Source organism: Nannospalax galili, unplaced genomic scaffold (assembly GCF_000622305.1).
Source record: "Nannospalax galili isolate Female #2095 unplaced genomic scaffold, S.galili_v1.0 scaffold646, whole genome shotgun sequence".
Taxonomy (NCBI): domain Eukaryota; kingdom Metazoa; phylum Chordata; class Mammalia; order Rodentia; family Spalacidae; genus Nannospalax; species Nannospalax galili.
The window spans coordinates 2,017,319-2,038,531 of NW_008355279.1; the positions used below are offsets into that span (position 1 = coordinate 2,017,319).

General features: G+C 43.0%; 1 pseudogene; it reads left to right on the top strand.

Moving 5' to 3' along the window:
* The first annotated feature begins 1,266 nt into the window (after window positions 1-1,266).
* LOC103749580 lies at window positions 1,267-12,713 on the top strand (annotated as a pseudogene).
* Window positions 12,714-21,213: the final 8,500 nt, after the last annotated feature.

Consider the following 21,213-nt stretch of genomic DNA (forward strand, 5'->3'; position numbering starts at 1 on the left):
TCTGGCAGTCTGCTGAGCTCTGAGCAGCTACCCCGATGGAGGTCTGAACCCACCCTCTCAGGCTGCCCACTAAGATCTCAGCCCTAGCCCACCAAAGCCAGATCTGCCCTGGGGCCTTGGGAGGGACCTCATAAAATCCCAGGTAGGGGGATGGTATGGCACAATTAGGGTAAGCTCACTACCACATAGAGGCAGGATCCAGGGGCTGTTAGGCTCTCCCCTGGGTTCTAAGGCCCTCTGGTAGTTGGAGGCCAGATGGAGGCCAGAACCCTGCACTCTCTGGTGGTCTACTGAGCTCTGAGCAGCTACCCAGATGGAGGAGGTCTGAACCCACTGTCTTGGGCTCTCCAGGAATGCTTTTTATTTCTTAATTTCTTCTTTGATCCATTCATCATTCAGGAGTGTGTTTAATCTCCATGAGTTCATGTAGTTACTAGAACTTGTTTTGCTCTTGATTAAAAGCTTTATTGCACTGTTGTCTGATAGAATGCATGGAATTATTTAATTTTTTAAAATTCGTTTATTGAGATTTGTTTTGTGTCTCAGAATGTGGTCAGTCTTAGAAAAATTTGCATGGGCTGCTGAGTAGAACATGTATTCTTTGGTGCTTGGGTGGAATATTCTGTAGATGTTTGTTAAGTTCATTTCATGTAAGATGTCATTTAATTCAGATGTCTCTTTGTTTATTCTTTTCCAATTGACCTGTCTATTGAAGATAGTGGGTATTGAAGTCACCTACTATTACTGAGTTGGGGTTAATCTGTGTTTTATAGCCCTAGAGTACTCTTCTTTTATAAAATTGGGTGCACCGGAGTTTGGTGCATATATGTTCATGATTGTAATATCTTCTTGCGCCATTGTTCCCTTGATTAGAATAAAGTGACCCTCTTATCTCTTTTGATTAGTTTTCATTTGAAGTCTATTTTGTCAGATATTAGAATTGCAACACCTGCATGCTTCTTAGAGCCATTTGTTTGGAATACCCTAAGTGTAGCCCGAAAATGATTTATTCCTCCTGGACTTCCTCTGAAGAGCCATGGGTGAGCTCAGGGCACCCTGGGAAGAAGGGTGGAGCCTAGCATAGTGGGAGATTGGAATGAAAGGAGGAGGAATTGGTGCCATTCAGGGAAGTGGGGAATAGGGAGTGGGCAAGTTAGCCTACTCTGGACCCCACGGGGCACTGGGGGGCCTGTCAAGGACCCCATGGACCCTGCATGGAACTCTATGGGGCGAGTAGGCAGGCGGGGACGCAAGGTGAGGCAGACCATGGTCAAAAACAATCCAGAACTTCAGGCCACTGAGCTGTGGCGCAGAGCTGGGCACCAGGTGTTCGTTTCTTTGTAAGTCAACCCCCTAAAGGTATAAACTGTAAAATTCAGATAAAGATGTGTTATGTGGTTTGTCTACCAGCATCAGGTGCCTGAGACCCTGAAGAGAGTGAGGGCAGGTCAAACAGAGAGCGGAAAGGAGAAAATTTATTGGGACACTAAGGTAGTGTCTGTCCTTGAAGGTGAGATGAATTTCTTGAAAATGGCAAAAAGATGGGTGTTCTTTCTTGATCCATTTCACTAGCCTGTGTCTTTTGACAGGGAAGTTGAGGCCATTGATATTTTGTGTTATCATTGAAAGGTGTGTATTGAATACTGTCACTTTAACTTCTTGGTGTTTGTGACCCTATTTTGTTTCTACTTTTGTACCTTTCTTTGTTTTCTTTCTGTAGCCTCAGGTATATTCATTTCTAGCTTCAGTCCTTTGTACTGCCTGGAGTGCTCTCTGTAGGGCTGGTTTGGCAGACATGAATTCTTTCAGCCTATTCTTGTCATGGAATATTTTCTCTTCCCCTTCAACTATGATAGATAGTTTTGCTGGATAAAGTATTTGGGGTTGGCATCCATGGTCACTGAGGACTGGGAATACTTTGGTCCAGGCTCTTCTAGCTTTCATAGTTTGCACTGAAAAGTCAGCTTATTCTGATGGGTTTTCCTTTGTATATAACTTGTTGTTTCTCTTTTGCAGCTTCCAATACCCTCTCTTTGTTCTGTACATTTAATGTTTTTACTATGATATGCTATGGGGAGTTTCTGTTCTGGTCATGTCCAATGGTGTTCTATATGTTTCTTGACTGTATAGGTAAGTATTTCCTTAATTTAGGGACGTTTTCTTCTATAATCCTGTTGAAGTTCTGGTCAGTACCAATGGCCTGAGAGTCTTCTGTGTCCTGTATGTCTATGATGCATAGATTTGGTCGTTTCATGTTGTCCCACATGTCCTGAGTATTCCATTCCTGTGTTTTAAAAAATGTTTTCATAGTCTTTGCTTAAGGAGTCCAGATCCTCAACTTTGTCATCCAGTTTTGATATTCTGTTTTCTGTTTTGTCCCTGCTACTTGTGAGACTTTCTACTGTTGTTTCCAATTGGATTGTTGAGATTTTCAATTTCATGCTTATTTTGGTGTGGGTTTTTGTCAATATTTCTGTCTTTTTTGAATGCACTTTTCAAGTCCTGAATTCTTTTTGTATACAGATATTCATTAAGCCAAATATCTGTATATTCTTGAGCCTCCATCACTAGTTTATGCCTTTCTTCTTTGAGTTCTTTGTGTTTTTCTTTAAGTTCTTTGATCATGTTTATGATTGTTCTGTTGAATTCTGCATTCTAGGGCTCCTCAGGGTGTTTCTCATTGTAGTGTACTTCTGTATGTTTTTTTCACTTGGTTTGTCATGTTATTTGTTTTTGCACTGCCATTTGGGCATATGGATATTCTTTGGTTGTATGTCTGGCAAGAACTTGTATTCTGCATTTGATTGAATTGTGGTTCTTTTTTATATTGTTTTTGTAGCTTGGTTGCTTTTTGTAGAGTCCTAGGTGGGTCAGAATTTCAGGCAAATCAGGACCCAGGGGAAGATGGGGGTGGGGACCACCTGAGGAGGGACTTAGCAACCTGTGGTAGGGGGTTTAGCTAGTCTGGGTTAGGAAGCTAGTCCAGACATCTGAGGCAGAGGAATTGGAGTGGGTCTGGGTCCAAGGCTAACAAGGGACAGGGTGGGAGTGGGGTAGATTGTATGTGTTGAGGTTACAGAGGAATCTGGTTTTGGTCTTCTTGAGGCAGGGTCTCACTGTAGCCACAGTTGACCCGGAACTCACTACGTAGACCAGGCTGGCCTTGATCTCACAGAGATCCATCTGCCTCTGCCTCCCGAATGCTGGGCTTAGAGGCATGCACTACCATGCCCGGCCTTAATATTCTTTTAATTAATGTCCATTACAGATTTTCTATGATGGTCATGCAGATGATTTTGGAAATCCTTCCTCTTCCATTATCTGAAAGAGTTTGTGCAGTGTTTACATTATTTATTGCTTAAATATTTTGTAGAGCACAGTGAATTTTATAGAATTCTCTTTATTAAAACTTTTTAAATCATAAATTTGATTCTTTTGAAGGATAAGGAATTCTGAAGATTTTCCATTATTATTGAGTAATAAGTTAGGAGTGACTTATGAGTTATGAGTATTTGTTCTTTGAGACAGTCTTACTGGATAGACCAGGTAGGCTTTGAATTGTCACTCCCCGCCAAGTGCCAGGATTATGGGTATGTACCACTATACTTGGCTCTATAGATTGTATTTTTCAGTGAATTTATTTCATCCAAGTTGTGTTCTAAATATTTCTCATGAGATACATACTTACACGTGAAATTGCCTCTGTAAGGGATGGGCAATCAAAATGATGATAACATTTGTTGAGTACCTATGTTCACTTTATTAATCCTCAGAACAATTACAGGAAGTGTGTACTATTATTATTCATATTTGTATATGTATCTATGTGATGTCTGTATGTATATATGTCTAAGCGCATGTGCCTGTGGAGGCCAGAAGTAGATGTCCAATGGCTTCCTTTCTTTCATTTGAACCCAGAGCTTGCAGATTCAGCTAGATCAGCTAGTCAGCCTGTTCCAGGGATCCTGAGTCTCCACCTCCTGTGTGCTGGTATTACAAGCACTCACACCCTCTTAGCATTTACACAGGTGCTGGGAATCAGAAGCCCAGTCCTCACACTAGCAAAGCAATGCTTTTATGTGATGAACCGGCTCCCTAAGCCTTAATAGCCTTACCCCTGTTTATAACAAATTAAAAACTTAAGACAGAAAGGCTGAATAACTTGTGCAAGTCAGCGAGCTGGTAAGCATCAGAGCCAAGCTCATATGCACCATCAGAAAGCTGGTAAGCATCAGAGCTAAGCTCCTACCCCCCATCCCAGTGTACTCTCTGGACCAGCTGCATCAGGGTCACTGGGAGCTTGTTAGTAATGGTAGTGTCCAGAGTTCAGAAGCTCAAGGGATGGAACCCACAATCTACATTTTAATGACTCTCCAGGTGATTCTGAAGTTTGAGAACCACTGTGTTCTATAACCTTCTCATATATAATCCCAATTGCTTTTAAAAAGACTATACTAGTTTGTACACCCACCAACAGTGTACCCATAGCCTTGATTTTACCAAAACGTATGAACAATCTCTTAGTTATGTGTTAATTTAATAGGTGAAAAGTAATGTCTTCTTCCTTTAAAACAAAACAGAACCACTTCAGAGTTGAGGCGGTAGCTCAGTTGGTCAAGTGCTTATTCAGCTTTCTAAATTGAGAATAACATGCACGAAGTCCTGGGTTCAATCCCCAACACTGCATAAATCATAACATATACCTGTAATCACAGCACTCAGGAAGTGGAGGCAGGAGGGTCAGAAGTTCAAAGTCATCCTCTGCTACATAGTTCTAGGGGACTGGAGAGATGGCTCAGTGGTTAAGAGCACTGACTGCTCTTGCAGAACACCCGGGTTCAGTTCCCAACACCCACTTAATGGTTAATAACCATCCATAACTCAAGTTCCAGGGGATTTGACACCCTCTTCTGGCCTCTGTGGGCATTGTGTGACATGGGAACCCTTACAAACATGCAGGGAAAGCGTTCATACACATAAAATAAAAATAGAGAAACGGTTTATTAAATAATAGTGAATCTAGAGCCTATTGTAACCATTTTCACCAGACCTGGTTTCAGCCTCCCAGGACCTTCCTACCCTTTCTAATTCAGAGAAACGGGAATTCTGCAACATATTTCCACCAACAAAACTTTATATACTTACATATATCTAGGAATTTCTGGATTCAACACAATGAAAATGTAGGTCTTCTCAGAGCTTTTAATATGCCAGTGACATCATGAATATCCAGGGAGATGTTGCAGTGCATGACTTCTAAGCTATTTGACTGAGTAACCTATTTTCCCTGTCTCTCCCAAAAATGATCAGCAGAAGCAGTTTAGACAGCCCCAGTTGTGGGGGTACACACTGTTGTGAGTACGTAGGAAACTTTTGCTTCCTCTTTGCTGCCAGAAGCCTAACTTGTTCACTGCCCAGAATGACCATGTCCTTCCATGAAGGCTAGGTACCACTTCAACCACACTGGATGAGTCCTGACTGGTCAAACTGAAAGCATGGGTTTTGTTCTCTGCAAAGTTACTAATTTAAGCATGAACATACATAACATTCCAGCAAAATCTGGGGGACAGTTTCTAGGAGGATTCTTTTTTAATTCAAACTTCTTTGAGAATTTTATACATAAATACTGTACTTACATCATTTCCACCTCCGTCCACCCCACCGCCACCTCCTCACATGTTTCACTCACCCCCTCTCAATGTTCTGACCTCCTCTTTAGTTATTATTGTTACATTGTCATGTTGGCTTCAGTTATCAACTTGATAACACCTAGGAAGTGGGAACCTCAGTTGGGGAATTTGCTGGATTACATTGACCTGCGTGACCTACAGGGTATCTGTGAGGCATTTTCTTGACTGTTGAGTGGTATAGGGGACCTAGCCACTGTGCATGGTGCCACCAGTGGGCAGGTGGTCCTGGGTTGTATAAGAAAGCAGACTGGGCACACACCAGGGGAGTAAGCCAGTAAGCAGTGTTCCTCTGAGCTTCAGTTCCTGTCTTCAGGAACCCTGAGTTCCTGCCTGACCCTCCTCCAAGATGGAGTGTTTTATCACAGCAATAGAAAGTAACAAATGCAACCTATTGAGTCCATTTGTTTTGAGCTTAAAAAGATAACATACCAACATTCCCTTTCTACCTCTAGATATTTGTTTATGAGTGAGTGACTGTGGCAGCCATCTGAGGACCAGGAAGGGAGCCAGCCTCAGAGGCTGAGCAGTGAGAATCAGAACAATGGAAAGAGCTGGAGCCTCAAAAGTAGTATCGAATCAGGGAATTAACCAACCCTGGAACTTCCCTATCTCTTGATTTATTTTCTAAAACAGTATAATTACCTTTTTCCAAAAATCAGTTTCATTTGGGCTATCTGATATGAGCAATCAAAATCTCCAGCTCTGAGGTTTCCCCAGTTAGTGCCTTACTTAACGCCATTGGCTCAAGCACAGAATGTGTGCAGTGCTGTGTCTGCAAATGTTTATTGTTAGAAAGCCTTGGCTGATTACAGACAGTGGCTCCTACCATTATTATGAGCTCTGCAAGCTCTATATTTAAATGAATGACTCTAATATTACCATTTTTAATGTCCCTAAATTAGAAAATTAAACATTTATTCCTTAGCAATGGTGACAGGCTATGATGATAAACATTCCTCAAAGCTCTGTAACGATGAGATCTATAACTTACTGCTGAAATTCTTGGAGCCTCTTAGGAGGCGGGCACGCACAGCAGCCCCAGCCTCTCTGCCTTCTTTGTTCAGGTGCCACACAGTGTCTGGGACGAGACTTTCTCTTTGCATTCAGTAAACTTGTCTTTCCCTTCCGCAAGGCACTAGAGGAGGTTCTGGTCCACTGTCTTCCAAGTCTTGGGCCTCAAAAGCCCTACATAAGCCTCTTTTCCATGAAATGACCCCTGTCCCTGCCAATTACTCAGACTCCACCAAACAGTCTTTGAAAATTCACCATGGATGCTTGTTCTGAACCATGTAGTTTAACACTGAATTGTGTACACCCTGTATTTTTCTTTTATTAGTTTACATTTTATCTGCCCTAACTAAGAAGACAAAGGTAGTAAAGAGAAAGGTGGACATGGTTGGGCAGAAGAAATGGCTCAGTAGGTAAAAGCACTTGCTCTACAAGCATGAGGACCGAATTCGAATCTTTAGCACCCATGTAAAAAGGCAGGCATGGCAGCATGCATGTATAACCTGGGCACTGGGGGACAGTGACAGATTCAGGAAACTTACTGGCCAGCCAGCCTTAGCCCTAACAGCAAGTTTCAGATTCAGTGAGAGACCCTCTCTCAAGGCAATCAGGTGGAGAGTGATGGAGGAAGACACCTGACATCCTCTGGCCTCTGCACACTCATGTGCACGCACCACACACACACACACACACACACACACACACACACCAAATCACACACTTACCAATGGTGGACATGCTAGCAATACTAAGTAGTTCTCAAGTTTCTTAGATGGGACCCCCTTTGTGTAAGGAACATTTTGTAACAGGCACATAGAAACTGTTTTTGTTGCAAAGCCTGGGCTCTTCACTTGGGCTCACAAGGTAACTAGAAACAGGATGAAAACCTTTGTTTTGTATGACTCTTTTACTTTGGCTCAGACTCCTGATTGATAATAATACAGGAGTGTGTGCGTCTACGTAACCTATCTCATACCCCTAGAGGCTATAGGTATAAGGATAATTCACTATCCTTCACCTGTCCTCTTGAATCACCTATAGCCCAGTAGCAATAGGACAGATCCCTAATCTTTGTGATGAGAGACTAAAAACTTCAAGCAATAGAGAGCCTACAGGACAGACCACCCCCAAGATGAGAATAACTTCATGATAGAGAAGCTGTAATCTGGAGCAGATTTTACAGGAACTAGAATGACCCTCTTGGGCAGTGACAGTGATTAACAGGTTAACGATTTATGGAACCACCTTGCAGGCTGGAACCAAGACAATGCTGAATGGGGCCACACCTCCACCTGGACTGAAAAATAGTGCAGACCTCTTGTCCCTGCCTGAATTCTTCCTCTCTTTAAACCTGAAGCTCATGTTGGTACTGTGAAGATGCACTTGGGTCCACTGAACTCCTTTATCTTTTCTTCCCAGTGAAGCCACATTGGTTAAATCACCCCTTTATGCCTTTTCCCATTATCTCTTTCTTTTGGGACAAAAACATGGTTTTTATGTATATGAGTTGTGTGCACTCGTGTGGGGGTGTGCATCAAAGCCAGAGGTCGACACTGGGTGTCTTCCTCAGTTATTCTGTATCTTTTTTTTTAAGACAAGGTCTCTCACTGAACCAATTCAGCCTGGCCAACAAACCCCAGGAATCCACCTGTCTCTGCCTCCCTAGTGCTGGGATAATGGGGCACACGCCACTGCTCCCAGTGGATACTTGGGATCAAGTTCAGGTTCTTTTGCTTGATTGGCAGGCACTTTACCAACTGAGCCATCTCTCCCACCACATTACTTCTCTCTTTAATTGGAATTTTGGGATGGACAGCTGAGCTAAGCCTGTTGGGGTTGTCAAAGCAAGGCTTTTGCCCTAAAATTACAATTCCAATTTTTTCCAGTTAAATGTTTTTGTAATAGCCCTTTACTTATGGAAATCACAGATAACATGACTAACCTACACAGGTGATTTCACAGTACAATGCCCTAGCTTTAACAGAAAGGAGAACAAAAGGAGGGTAACATGGTAAGAGTAATGTTTTTTGTTTTCTTCAGATAGGGTCTCATGTAGCCTTGAACTCACTGTGTTACTTACCTTGAACTCCTGATCATCCCGGGTTCACCTCTCAAATGCTGGAATTATAGGTGTGTGCTACCACACCCAACTCACATGTATTTAATTATGTAAGTATTTGCCATGATTGCACTGTAGGCCACCATGAATTAGTGAGAAAATATAGACTGATGCGAGGTATGTATGGGGATGTTAAATACTACAAGCCATGGTACAGTGATATTAGTGGTGAGAATTTCTGAAATGCTGAACAGTGTTTGGTTAAGTTAAAAACAAAACAGTGAAAGTTGAGGCTACTTTGATGTGTATATTAAAACTACCCCAAAAAAAGTTGGGTGTGGTATCTCATACATGCAACCCCAGTACATGGGATGTAGAGGAAGGAGGTTTGCCATGAGTTCAAGGCCGATCTGTGTTGAGTGTGAGACCCCCATTTCAAGAAAAATTGTGCAAAAACTTTTTATTTATATCTAAAACGAGCTTGTCTCTGGGTTTATATAATTGCAGACAGGTTTTTCACCTAATGAATGACTGAAAAGTCACTCAAAAGCTGTAAGGTTTGGGAGATTGGGCAGGAGGGTGAACAATTTGAGGCCAGACTAGACTGCCTAGTAAGATCCTGTCTCAAAAAAAAAAAAAAGATAAGGTCACATACCATACAGAAAAGAACTCTTCAATACAGGACCCAGTCTGTACATTTAGCATGCCCAGCAATACTAATGCTCACCCACTATAGGCTAGTAACCTCCAATCATTAGTTAGCCCTTCCCCACAAATTTCTAGAAAGCTCTTCAGAGGCACTGACTCCATAACAGGCCCTTAGATGCTACTTTTGCTGGAAAGCATTGACTCCTCACTTATGCCTAGAATGAACTACACACAGACTGAAGCCTGGCCATTTCCCACCAACAGTACGGTACCATGCTTTGCGGCATTTGACATTCCCATACATACACACCTCACATCACTATTTTTTCACTAATTCGTTGTGGCCTACAATGTAATCATGGCAAATATTTACATAATTAAATACATATAAATTGGGTGTGGTGGCACACACCTCTGCCTTCATTGTATGTCTGTCACCTTTACTTTGAGTCAGTCACCAGTTCAACTCCGCATTGTAATACACGCGAATCACTCCAGGAGCATCTGTCTAAAGAGCAGCGCCACCTAACCTATTTTGTTCTGCTTTGAGGCTGAAGGCACAAAGATAAGAGTAATTGAGGTATCTTTCTGTCTGCTTTTGCAGCATTCTATTCCAGATCTCTCAGAGATGCCCGAAGGGCTCCAGTCATTATCTGAAAACTAGAATTACCAACAGGAACACTCACCCCATAGGAACTTGATTTTCCCTCCAGCAGTAAGGCCTTCAGGCCACCTTGCTCACCCCAAACTGAGATAGTGATCAACTAGATTATGCCTTGATCAAGACTGTGTACTTCTTGCCCCTTGCCCCAATTCAGCCTCTAAACCTAAAGCTTATGTCGGTACTGCAACGATGGACTTGGCATCACCGAGCTCCTGTATCTGTTCCATGTCCCTCTGTGTCTACTTATCTTAAATCTCTTGAATGTTTTTCATCATTATTTTTCCTCAGTTGGCATCTTAGTACACCTGGAGCCAGGGCTTTTGCCTTAAAACTTGAGTAGCAGTGCTAGAGAGAGCTAATGGACTGGATCTCAACCAAGGCCTGCTGGAGACAGGATTATTTACTGCTGGACAACCCAGAACTTGACCCTGAGCTTAGTAGTACTGAGAGAGTGAGGTGAATACCAAAACGTGAGATTAGTGGCCTAGGCCCTGATTCTCAAGGGCATGCTATGGACCAGCCAAAGGAAACAGTCAGACAAACCCAGGGGAGGGCCTACTTCATCTGGGAGAAGAACTTCAGAAACACCTCCGACTGGCATGTCCTCTTCTTGCAGGCTGACCTATGAGAACATAGTAAGCCTGCATTCTGAATGGGGATCTGGAGGAATTTGAGGTACTCTGGCTTCAAGCTTCAGTGGCTGGTACATTCATTTCACAGTCAAGATGCCCAGGAGCTTGGGGCAGGGTGAGAAACACCATCTTGACAAGTCTCAGCCCTCCAATTATGTCTTGTCTCTATCTGGTCTTTCATGGCTGACCTACTCCCAACTTCATGGAAGAACTTTATTTAGGCTAACGCAGGAGAATTCCTTGAGCCCAGAAGTTTGAGGTCAACCTAAGCAAGCTAGCAAGAACTCACCTATTTAAAAAGCTCAGTAGGCAATGTGGTGGCATGTACCAGCAATCTCAGCACTTGAAAAGTGGAAGCAAGAGGATCAGGGTCATCAGTAGTTATGTAGTGATTTGAGGCAAATCTGGACTACACGATACTCAGAACAAATAAATCACTTCCTCAGTTGTATTAGCCATATTTCAACTACTCAACAGCCAAATGTTGCTAGTCATTTCGCCACCACTACAGAAAGCTCTGGTAGACACCACCCTGTGTCTGTATTGCTTAGACTCATCATACTTGACTGTGGCTGTATGTTGTGCTGTGATTTGGTTACAGGCTCAAAGGGTGAGTGTAGCTGACCACAGATGGAGGTTTGGGCTCTGCTATCCATTTGCTCTGTGGCCAATCTGACTAGCTTCACGTTCTCTCCATTGTACCATGGAGGTCTGCATCAAATCAGGGGTTCCCATCTGTTATCTCCAGATATCCCTTTCATTGTTACTTTGTTCTCTGGGACTCACACCCATGTTTAAAATAAAATGCTTTATTAAGTAATAATTGGCATACCCTTCCACTTTTGTTAAACAAGGCTATTTATAATTACCAACCAAAGCCTCTGATCAACATAAGATAATCAGAATTCTCATACTATTTTGAAGTTAATCGAGCCCAAATTTAGAAATAGGGCATTGGCATTATGCTCTGCTCAGCAGCCTTGTCCTTGGGGATTATCCAGTTTCCATGTGGTATCTTTGAAATATTGTAAATAACATTAATTTCTCCTTGCCCCTGTTATTACCTCCCATAGCCCTCAGAAGTCTTCTGAACTATAAGATTTCTTTAGGATTTTTTTGTTTAGCTTTAGAAAGAAAACAAGTTTATTTGTGCACTGCAGAGAAATGGCAGTAACAGAACAACTTATTCTTGTCATTGTTTTCCCTCCCTTGAGTGGTCCTGGGGGTTGCACCCAGGGCTTTCTGTGTGCTAGGCACATGCTTTATTACTGAGTCATGTTCTCAGCCCTGTTGAGGCTTTTAAAGTGACTCTGGGTAAAGGAATGAAGAACTTTAAATAAAATAAACTTAACACTTTATTTGGTTCATGAACCAGGTAGACTTCAGGACCCAAAGAGGTCCAAAGAGTTCCCCTCTATAGTGTGGGCAGTAAATATTTGTAGACAAGAAAAGGTTGAAGAAAGCAGAACCAGACAAAAAGAATCAAGCAGATTTGTCAGTTCAAAAGCAGTCTCATTAAAAAGCTTAAAGCAGATCTTAGTGAGGCTGCAGTGGGTGCCACTGCTCTAGGAGCTTTGCCGTGCTGCCCAAGGACAACAAGAAGAAGAAGGATGCCGAGAAATCAGCTAAGAAAGACAAGGACCCAGTAAACAAGTCTAGGGGGCAAGGCCAAAAAGAAGTGGTCCAAAGGCAAAGTTCAGGACAAGCTCAACAACCTGATCCTGTCTGACAAGGCTACATAGGACAAACTCTGTAAGGAAGTTCTCAACTATAAACTTATTACCCCAGCTGTGGTCTCTCTGATAGACTGAAGATTTGAGGTTCCCTGGCCAGGGCAGCCCTTCAGGAGCTCCTTAGTAAAGGACTTAAACTGGTTTCAAAACACAGAGCCCAAGTAATTTACACCAGAAACACAAAGGGTAGCGATGCCCCAGCTGCTGGTAAAGATGCCTAAATAGGTTCAATCAGCTGTACATTTGGAAAAATAAAACTTTACTAAATCAAAAAAAAAAAAAAAAAAGCTTAAAGCAAAGAAGACTGCCTTATCCTGCAGGCAAAAACTGGCCTGTGTGCAAATTTGGCTGATTTCTTGGAAAGTCAGATGCTTAATTTCAGTTGGATGGGGAGCAGCTGTAGAATGAGTGACTTGTTTTGGTCTGATCTGTTGGAGACTAGTGCAGGAGTCCTGTCCAAATCAATGGCATCCTATATATTATGTTGAGTGACACCTCCCCACCCCCGACCCTGTTCTGGACATACTATCTCCTAGGTGCGAGCAGGACATAAGAGTGAGACTTTGGCTTCTGACAGAATCCAAAGATTGGATTAGTGTTTCCTCCCGCCCCAAAATTAAAAACAAAAACAGTTACAGAGCTTTGGATATTTCAAAGGACAACAACACATTAAAGTGTTTAGTCATGGGGCTGGAGAGATGGCACAGCAGTTAAGAACACTGACTGCTCTTGCAGAGGACCTGGGTTCGATTCCCAGTACCCACATGGTGGCTACGAACTGTCCTTAACTCCAGTTCCAGGGGAATCCGAAGCCCTCTTCTGACCTCCATGGCATTGCCCAAGATGGGTGCACTCACATACATGCAGGCAATATACTCAGACACATAAAATAAAAATATTAAAAAAATAATAAAGTGTTTTGTCATGAAAAACTGCTAACGTTTTATGTGGTTAGGTTTGGTTTTGTTCTGAGACAGTGTCATTGTATCCTAGGCTGGCCTCAACTCCCTATGTAGTAAGTATGATCATATGACCTTGTACTTCTGTTTGTTCTGCAAGCTCCTGCTTTTACTTCCCAAAGACTGGGGTTGCTGGTGGTGCCATTACACCTGGTTTTTTTATGTGGTGCTGGAGATTGAACCCAGTGCCTCATGCATGCCAGGCAAGCAGTCTACTAACTGAGCTAGTTCCCCAGCCAGCCTGTGGTCTTCATGCTGGAGCTGCCCTCTTCTCTGCCTGGAGCAGGTACAGCCTGTTTTCCCTGCCAGGCATCACTGACTGAACAGCAGCCTCACTGGTAGGGAGCCAGCATGCTCAATTGGGAGCAGAAGGTGGTGAAGCCCAGATCCAGCAGAAGCAGCTAACTCAGGAGGAATTTGAAAGGAAACTCCACAGCCCTGCCTGTCTGTAATCATAGTCCTGTGAGCAGTTGACCAGCCAGAAGTTTAATGGAGAAATTCTAGAAATGAGAGCACCCTAAAAAGGTTTATAGAGATAAGCATTTCACACTTCCCTGATCGGCCAGAAAACTATACCTATTACACAGGGTAGAGTCAAGAGAGCCCAGAGCAAGGTAAAGGCAGATGTGAAAATGAACTGAACTTTGAATATATTCCTCCTCCCATATAGACATCCATTAACAAAGAACAGGTTTCAGGTGTTTGAGGTCAGTGGTTTGCCCAACCACTTGCTGACCCCAGAGTTATGTGGATCAGGAACAATCTTTAGAAAACCAAGAACTGAAACCCCAAACCGAGCAAACATCAGTGGCTGCACAATGCAGAAGACAAAGATTTTGCTTATTATGTTTAGGCATAAAAAAGACAATAATCACTTCAGGGAGAAAATCAGGCCAGAGTTGCTGCAGCATATAAAATGTTACATTTTCAACAAAAATTATGATGTGAAGAAATAAAATCTGACCCAAACTCAAGAAAAGAACAAATAACAGAACTATGAATGACAGCTGACTATTTTAAAGCAGTACTTACAAATATGTTCAAAGTGCTCAAGGAACCATGCTTAAGAAGTAAGAAATCAGAGGACTGGAGAGATGGCTCAGCAGTTAAGAACACTGGCTGTTCTTGCAGAGGACCCAGGTTTGGTTCCCAGCACCCAGAAACTGCCTATAACTCCAGTTCCAGGGGATCTGATGCCCTCTTCTGACCTCCTTGGGCATTGCATGGCAGGGGTGCACTTAAATACATGAAAGCAATACACTCATATACATAAAATATTTAAAAAAGAATTAAGAAATCAGAGTAATGATGAGACAGCAAATAGAAGAGCTCAAGAAAGAAACAGAAACTATTTTTTTAAAGCAATCCAAATGGAAATTCTGAGTTTAAATGTATGACAACAGAAATAAAAATTGACTAGAGGAGATCCCAGAAAAATCAGTGGACTTAAATTTAGATCATTAGAAATCATACAATTTAAAGAACAGTGACAGGCTGGAGAGCTGATGCAACCATTAAAGGCTCAGGCTCACAACTAAAAGACAAGAACAATAAAGAAATAAAAATAAACAGCCTCAGATACTGATGGGATAACACCAAACATATTAGCATCTATGTAATTGGAGTTCCAGAGACTAAAATAAAAAAAAATGGAAGAGAAATATTTAGTGATATAATGGATGAAAATTACCTAAATTTGATGGAAATCATCTATTTACAGACCCCAGAAACTCAACAACCCAGTAAAAATAAATTCAAAGAGATCCATCAAAAGGCAAAGATTCTCACACTGGGTACAAAACAGGATTCAGTTCCACACTATCTACAACAGGTAAACTTTAAGTTCAAAGATGAAAATAGACTGACCAGCTGGGGATGTAGCTCAGTGGTAGAGTACTTGCCTCCGTTCAGTTCCTAGCCACTGCCCCCCAACCCTCACCCCCCCATCAGCTGCTGAGGATTCCTTTCCTGTGTCTCTTTTCTACAAAGACAGCCTTGTGGAGGCAGGCAGGGGGCAGGGGAGGGTCCAAGTCAGGGAGACTCAGGCCATCTGGAGTGCCTCCTCTGTCTAGGCCTGGGGGAGCAGGGGAACATCATTCTCCCCTTCTCTTCACAGACATGGGAGGCTGAACATTTTTAAGGCTGCTGATGCAGACAAGAGGAGCCAGATTTTATTGTTCACTCTGCTCCTTTCAAGTCTGTCTTAGACAAATGACCTCCACATGGCCTTCTGTTTATTAAAGGTATAATTGCTGTAAAAGGGCAAACTGGAAGTCAGTCATCCACCTGTCATGTACCTTGGAAAACATCAGGAATGCCGAGAAGCTGCTCCATCAGAGGGACTGTTCCCTAGATGTCCCTCCACAGTCCTGATTCCAGACATCAAGATGCTGAGTGGGAGGTTCCTCCCCTCTAGTGACTCACCAAGAACTGGTCAGCCAAGCAAGGGCAGACACAGAACCCTAGATTTGCAGTTAGCACAATGAGTCAATTCAATAGCTACAAAACTCATTCAATAATAATCCTAATTACACATTACACACAAGGAAGGGAAACAGTTTCCACAGGCTCCAGGCTGAGCTCTGTTGATAGAGCTGTTTGCTTTTTAACCCTGAGGCTATAGAAACAACCTATTGAAAATAACACATGTATATCTTAGAGCCTGATACTTTCAGACACTAGAAAAATGTGACGGTGGCGGCATGTTGAGGCAAAACAGCCTCAATCTGGACTTGTTCCTGCGTATTTTCCCTCTCCCATTGTCTGTCTTGCTGAGTGTTAGGATTTTGTTAGTAGCTTAATATTTTTAAATACGTATGTTTTGAAATGTTACAACCCCTTCTCTGTTCTCACAGAACCTCGACATGTAAACATCTTCTTCCCGTCTGCCTTTCCTTTCCCGTCTTACAAACCCTAATGGCATTCCAGGGAGCAGAGATCAGTGCGCACTTCTGTTTGCCAGTCACACTGCGCCTGGCCAGTGGGCATGTCGGCACGGCACTGCACACTACCATCAATATTGCTTAGCTGTTGCTAGGGGAGCCAGATAGAAAAGACAAGACGTCTCTCATGGCACTGCATGGGTATCTGGCCATCAATACCCCTCTTCTCTCTTTTCATCTGGAGCAGGAACTGTTTTCTCTTTCCTTGTCTTGTCCTGGAGTCAGGGAGTATCTAGAGTCCCACCCTTGGTTAGAATCCCTCCTTTTGGCCAATCCCTTTCTACCTCCCGCTCCTGGTCCCCTGTGTACCAACAGTCGCTGGTGGATGAGCCTTGGTATAAGGAGGCAAATCCCTTGGGTTTGAATCCTGGCTCTAGTTGTGTGATTTTAGGTCAGTTCTCTAACTCTGATCCTGCTTCCTCCTCTGGGAGATGAAGGATGCATGTGCCTCCTTCTCATGAGATTCTTACAAACATTAAATGAGATACTGCATGGGGAATACCTTGTAGACACTAAGACTTCAGCAAACAATGTTTATTTTTTTCACCGGTATCTCCATAGTGCTTTTATTTCCTTCGTGACTGGTCTGTAGTGGAACCATGAAAACAGAAGACATCAGAGTCTCCACAGTAGGCATAGTAGGTATTCAGTAAACTCCATATGAAAAGAACCATTTTCAGCTGAGCATGGTGGTAACATTCCTGTAATCTCAGGAGGCTGAGTGGGAGGATCATCTCAAGCTTGAGGCCAGCCTGGGCTACATAGTGAGACCCTGTTACAAACAACACCACTTTCTATCATTTTTTAAAAAAAATTCATTTATTATTTTTATTTTATGTGTATGAGTGTATTGCCTGCATGTGTGTAAGTACACTTTTGTTGTGCAATGCCCACAGAGGTCAGAAGAGGGTGTTGGATGCCCTGGACTTGGAGTTATAGGTGGTTGTTAGTTGCCATGTGGGTGCTGGGAACCGAACCTGGGTCCTCTGCAAGAGCAGCCAGTACTCTTAACTGCTGAGCTATTTCTCCAGCCCCCAAAACACTACTCTCAATCGGCTACCCAAAACTCTACTGAACATAGGAATCACTGATGGTTGGAAGGACATCAGTACCTCCACTGTTTTGTGGTTACTGTCTGGGTTTTGTTGTTTATCAAGACAGGGTCTGTCATAGAACTTGCTATGTAAACCAGGCTGGCCTTGAACTCACAGGCCTGCCTCTGCCTCCTGAGTGCTAGGATTAAAGGCATATGTCATCATACCTGGTTCTGCAGTTGCTGTCTTAACAAGGCACCATCTATCATTTTCCTGTCCACATGAAGAGGTGCAGACTAATTGATGGATAGCAGTCCACTCCAGCCAGTTCTGCCCTGTTCTCTCTCCATCTCTCCCTGCTGTACGGTCAGTGAGGGCTATTAAGTAATACATAGTAAGTTTGACTTACAGGTAAATATTTGTAATACTGTTCCCTTCATTTGATATAAGATGTGTTTTGTCATAGATACCTTCTCATGACCCAGTTTCAGGTTCTTCCTCTTTCAGACTTTGCCTAAGTGAATTCTCTCTGCAAATGTACAAGTTGGTAGAAGTTAAAATGATGATGACTGTATGAATAGCAGGGTCCACTCTGCAAATGTTTTTTTCAAGAGGACTTCACCAGGACCCTGCTGCCTCCATCTGCCCAAGGAGCTAGACCAGCCCTGGCTAGTCACAATGAGCTACAGAGGCACAGGAGAGGGGGGCAGAGGAGCCACCAAGATGCCTGTGTGCTGAACAGGGGAGTAACAGAGCAACCCCAAACACTACCCACTGGCTCCTGTGCTCACAGCACAAAGACAAGTTCCGTTCCTTTGTGCTGTCCTGGAATGCGTGCCAGCTCCCAGGTCACGTTGCAGGAGACCATGTGGCCCTGTAATGAAAGGCTCTATTGTGATGACTGGTCAACAAGGCAGAGCAAAGGCTGTCTGTGCAGCAAAACCAGGAGCCTCCCCACTTTTACGTGCTGAGAAGTGCGTGTTTCATATTGTGTTCAAGTAGACAGGGTGGGGGCAGTTCCTTTAAAAATACTCAGGGCTAAGAAAGATATTTATCTGTTCATTGTCTCCAACTCTAGATGCTTTGAAAATGACCTGAGCAATGGGCCTACTGCTTCCATTGTTTCCTCCTTCTACCTGACATTTATCTTCTCCAAAAACTTCCTCTCATAGTGACCCCAAGCTTCTGGGAATTGGGAATTTTCACTCCATTCCATGGATAAACAAACAAAACAGACCCTTTAAAAATTTTTTTTGGTTCATATAAACTCGGTTCACATTGAGTCGGTTCACATGGACAGAGGAGACATGGAGAACTCTAACTGATTTGCAGTAGTTTTTATGGGCAAATGCTATATATAGTATGCTGAATGTACATTGGAAATACAAATCATTATTGTATGTGCTAGTCCATCCTTGTAATGTCAAAACTTGTGAGGGAAACTGAGGCAGAAGCATCTGGAGTTCAAGGTCAGTCTGGGTACAGAGTGAGACTCTGTCTCAGAAATAAACAAAAAACATGAATGAGTAAGAGCGAACTGCTTAATGTTTGAGTACAATTTCTTTAAGAGAAGGGCATCTGGGTAAAAATCCAGTATCTTAGCCTGCCTGGGTACAGCAGTGCACCTGGCTAGATCCGTTTCCTTGTCTATGAAATAACGCACAGGCTCTGCTTACTCAAGGCTCCCTTGGGGGTCCTTGAGGCTTAGCCCCAATCCCAGCTTTGCTGTCTGCCTCATCCTGGTGTTGTGATTCCATAATATCCTTTAATTACACTGGAATTACTGGGCAGAAGATGCCCAGGGGATCGGGAAGTGTCTACATTTTCCATGCAGACCTTATAGTAAGAGGCTGGCATCATCAAGGGCACAGAACATGGCAAGCATCAGAATGAGGAAGAGCGTAGGATCCAGAGAGCAGCTGACCCCACTTATGCCTTGACATACAGGAGCGCTCCTTGAAGTTTGCCAAGCTCCTTTTCTCCCAAAACAACTTTCATCTGAAGTTAGGGGACCGGGACAAATTCGTTTTTTCTGCTTCAGTTTCTCCACTGGCAAATGGAAAGTATGGATTCAGGTGACCTCTGAAGCCCAGCTAGAAGCTTATATGCATGATTCTAGGAACTGCAGGCAGTGTGCCCTAAGACCCAGTTTGGAAACAAAAAACACTAGTCAAAAGTGTTTTGTTTTTCCTTTTGAGACTGACTGACCTTGAACTTGTGAGTTCAAGTAACATCTCTGCCTTGGCCTCCTAAGTAGCTTGGACTACAAGTACATGCCATTGTACCCAGCTTAAAATGTTTAAATCAATGACTTTCAGACACTGGACCATAGGGACCAGAGGGTAGGCATTTTGGAGTAGAAACAAAGGACGTGAGTGTTAGGATGACCCCTGCTTAATCCCTAGAGTGTTCCTGGCCAGGTGAGGCTTCCATGACTTACTCAAAGTCACCTAGCTGTTGATGATGACAGCAGGACTTGAGCCCATAGCTTCCCCACTCACTGTGCAGGGAAGGGGAATATAGGTAGAGCCCAGCCAGCGGTATCCCTGAGCAGGGATGAACTGGGATCCAGGGACAGTGGGCCTAGAATTCACAGGGTTGCATACTGTAGCAGAAAAATCTGTGTACAGAGAGTGCTCTAGAATTCCACAGTGAGTCCTTAGAATCTTTAGCTGGATTAGGATCAGCACAGGCACATGGGAACCATACAGGGCTGGGAAAGGAACTACCCAAAATGATCTCAGGGAGGAATCACTAGAATTCACATGGAACAGGGAATACACAGTCCCTGCCCTTATTATTCACAGGACTCGGGGTATTATTTCGGTAATGGGGCCTAATTGACTAGAGACACTCTAGCTCTTCCCAACAGGTTTAAAAGCAAGTCATGAAAGAATCAGATGATTTCTGATTAACTATATTCTAGACAACACTCAAAAATATTTATTTTTAAAAAATATTTTATTTATTATTTTTATTTTTTAATGCATATGAGTGTATTGCTTGCATGTATGTAAGGGTACCTGTGTTGTGCAATGCCCTCGGAGGTCAGAAGAAGGCTTCATATCGTCTCTGGAACTGGGGTTATAGATAGTAGTTATCTGCCATGTGGGTGCTGGGAAACAAACCCAGGTCCTCTGCAAGAGTAGCCAGTGCTCTTAACCACTGAGCCATCTCTCCAGTCTCCTCAAAAATATTTTAAATGAAAGAATATCTAGCATTCAACAAGGTAAAAATCTACACAAAAGCAACATAAAGTGAATTATACCCCAGTTCCCAGGTAATCAGGTTGCTTAAAACCATTGGTAAAAAGTCTTGAAATTAGCCAAAGATAAAAGTTATGTTATGAAGAGAGGAACAAAGATGACAGATAAAGATGGCAAAATAGCCAGGCGTGGTGGCACACACCTTTAATCCCAGCACTCGGGGGGCTGAGGCAGGTGGATCTCTGTAAGTTTGAGGCCAGCCTGGTCTACATAGTGAGTTCTAGGTCAGCTGGGGCTACAGAAAGACCCTGTCCCAAAAAGGTCAAAAAAAAGGATGGCAAACTAGAAAACAATCATTAGGCAGCAAAAGAAAAGAATCAAGGGCAGTGAGATGGCTCAGCAGGTAAGGGCACTTGCTGCTTGAGTTGTTTAACAGAACCCTTGTAAAGGTGGAAGGAGAAAGCCAACTCCACAAAGTTGTCCTCTGACCTCTACACCTACACTTGGCATGTACCTCTGACCCCCAACACACATATACACAATAATAATTATATACAGTATATATAAAATATTATCAAAAGTATGTCAAAGACAAATACAGAAGACTTTCAGACATTAAAAAGCTGAAAACGAACAGT